Below are 3,142 nucleotides of genomic sequence, written 5' to 3' on the forward strand. Positions count from 1 at the left end.
ACTTGTAGCTCTGTGATATCAGAGAGTAGCCCCAACCCTGAGAATTTGGAGGTGGGGTAAAAATGGAGAAGGCAAGAAAAGAGAGGTAGAGGGAGTCATCTAAGCAAACTTCACAAACCTTGTGGTTTTCCCTAAACTAAACTAAACTAAAAAAAAAAAAAAGCGGATAGTTCTTCTCATCACTTCTCAGGGGCTGCTGAAAGCCATCATTTTTGAGGGCAAGCACCACACGATGTTGATACTTATCAGAGTATGAAGATCTGGGGAGAAAATGGGTTAAGATGAAGGACTCTTACCTACATTCTTTGGGAACTGGATTTTACCAATGACTTTTCTGAATGCAGCCTTTACATCTTTGTTCCTCAGACTATAGATCAAGGGATTCAGCATGGGGATGACCACGGTATAAAAGACAGACACCATCTTCTCTTCCTCTGGGGACCGGTCTGAGTTACTTCTCTGGTACATGAAGGCAAATGTCCGGAAGAAGAGGACAACGGTGGTGAGGTAGGAGGTACAGGTGGAGAAAGTCTTGGCTTGCCCACCAGCAAAATTCACCCTCAGGATGGCTCTGATTATGAGCGTATAGGAGACCACGATGATCGTGACATTGGCCAGGAACATGAACTTGGCAAAAAAGAGGATGACAATCGCACTTTGTGTCATGCTATTGCAGGCAAGCTTTAGCAGGGGCGGGAAGTCACAGAAGAAGAAGTTGATCTGATTGTGGTCACATGAGGAGAGGGTGAAGGTGCACGTGGTACGCAGGATGGCCCCTGACATCCCAGACATAGGCTGCAGCCAACAGTCCCCTGCAGGCGCCTGGAGTCATGGCCAGGTTATAACGCAATGGGTGGCTAATGGCAACAAAGTGGTCATAGGCCATCATTGCCAGCAGGAAACACTCCGTGCCTGCACAGATGGTGAAGAAAAGGAACTGGGTAGCACATTGGCCAAAGGAGATGACCGTCTTGCCTGTGGCCAGTGTGGCCAGGATCTGAGGGGTGATGACTGAGGAGTAGCAGGCATCCAGCAGGGTGAGATGGCTCGGGAAGAAGTACGTGGGGGTGTGGAGTCAGAGATCCACTTGGATCAGAATGATCGTCCCCACATTCCCCAGAAGGGTGACAATATAGAAAACGAGAAGCAGCAGGGATAGGGGAACTGCCAGTTCAGGGGTGATCTGTGAAGCCCACAAGAATGAACTCCATCACAGCAGTGAGATTTCTTTTTGGCCACAGACTCAATGTAGCTAGGTGGTTGGAAGAGGAGAATGGAATTGGAGATTCCAGGACTGAAGGACTTTGCTTTCTTCAGTGTCAGATGTTAGGTGAATACCTCAGATAGTCTCTGCTCAGAGAGAGAAGAAAATCTTTACCATCTTGAGAATCCACAACTAGCAGTTACTATGAAGGGCTTTTACCTATCTTTGTGCCTCTCCTGAAATCGGACCGTGGGTCAGTATTTCTTCAAATTTGCTTGCTTGTTGTCTTTAAGACCAGAGAACCTTAGACTGTCAAGACTGGAAAGGACCATTGTAGCATCTCTCTATTCTAGAATATCCCCAACAAATTGTGTAGTCCAGTGTACACCAGGCCCACATCAGATGGCCTCTTGAGCTGTGCTCTGTACACCTCCTTGAGGGGTAGCTCATTAGCCTGTGGTGTGAGTGGTGCCTCCAAAATTGTCAGATGCAGGACCTTGTGCTACCGCTTTCTGTGATGGGGACTTTTGGGGACACTCTATCTTTGGAAAAGTCTCCCTGTTGGGAAAGCCACATTACTTTTTCTGCATCTTCTACATGTTGATACAGTCTACACATTGATACTATGTTGAATAAAATCCCTCTCTCCCAAGACAGTGTTAACGATCACTTTTATCTAACCTCATCTCCAAGTCAAACATTTCCACTTACTTCTGTAATTCCTTGTGAGTGCTCTCATCACCCACTTCTGCTCTCCTACAAATCAGGTCATCGTCTGTCTTGGATTTCTTTCCCTAGGATCCGAGAAAGAAAGTGATTCTGTGGAAACGATTAGATTTACGGAGCCCTTATTCTGTGTCGGACATTTCCTTTTCACATTAACTTAGTGGTTCCTCTCAATAATCCTGGAATAACCATTAACACCTTCAAGAAGGTGTGGAAGTCGATACATATCCCATCTATTGCTTGGCGGTAGTCTGAGCCTGGACTACCCCAGTTCCTCCCATTGCTTCCATCTTTTATGACCTGTGCTCTCTCACCCGGGTCTAGTGGAGACTGAAGATGGAAGGAAGTCCTAGATTACTGAACTGAAGCGAATTCTCCGGACATTAAGAACAGGAGTTTAAGCAGCTTTCTTCCAGAACCCTGTTATCACTGTGATTTTTTTTTTTCTGTGCTCCAAGCATCTGCTTCTTTCTGTCCCTTTCTCAAATGAGTTTCCTATCATTTTTATCTTCCCTGTTTCCTTTAACTCTGACTTGTACATAGTCATGGCTTATCACTCCTTAGAGGGTCATCACTGTTAGTACCATGAGGAACTGAAAAGTTATTTCAGGATTCCCTAGTTCAAATACTTTGCAAAGAGAATTTTTTATTTATCCAGCTGCCTTTTTTGGGGGGGGAGGTGACAGTCCAAAAGTTAAAAAGTTGAAAGCATGTAGCCAGCCCACATATTAACTGTCTGCTATATCCAAAGGGATAAAACAGCTTTCATACCTTCCGCTGGGCTGTGAATGGGGCTGGTATCTGACATCTCTTCGAGACCTGTCCTTACTCAGTTTGGAACTTTTTAGTACAAACATCCTAAAATTGTACCCAAATCTATAATTTTGTTCTATGACTCAGTAACTCCTTCTTTCATGGCAGTATTCTCCATCCTTTATTTAGCCAAGAAAGTTTTTTTTTTAAGATTTTATTTATTTATTTGACAGAGAGAGACACAGCCAGAGAAGGAACACAAGCAAGGGGAGTGGGAGAGGGAGAAGCAGGCTTCCTGCTGAGCAGGGAGCCCGATGAGGGGCTCGATCCCAGGACCCTGAGATCATGACCTGAGCCGAAGGCAGACGCTTAACGACTGAGCCACCCAGGCACCCCGAAAGTTTTTCTTTTTCCTCCTTTCCACAGACATGTAAATTTAGAGATAAGGACTCCATGCTT

At 45.3% G+C, this 3,142-nt stretch overlaps 1 pseudogene; it reads right to left on the reverse strand.

Annotated features, from left to right (window-relative positions):
- Nucleotides 1–276: 276 nt before the first annotated feature.
- LOC113913546 lies at nucleotides 277–2,738 on the reverse strand (annotated as a pseudogene).
- Between the last annotated feature and the right edge of the window lie 404 nt (nucleotides 2,739–3,142).

This window comes from Zalophus californianus, chromosome 11 (genome assembly GCF_009762305.2).
Source record: "Zalophus californianus isolate mZalCal1 chromosome 11, mZalCal1.pri.v2, whole genome shotgun sequence".
Taxonomy (NCBI): domain Eukaryota; kingdom Metazoa; phylum Chordata; class Mammalia; order Carnivora; family Otariidae; genus Zalophus; species Zalophus californianus.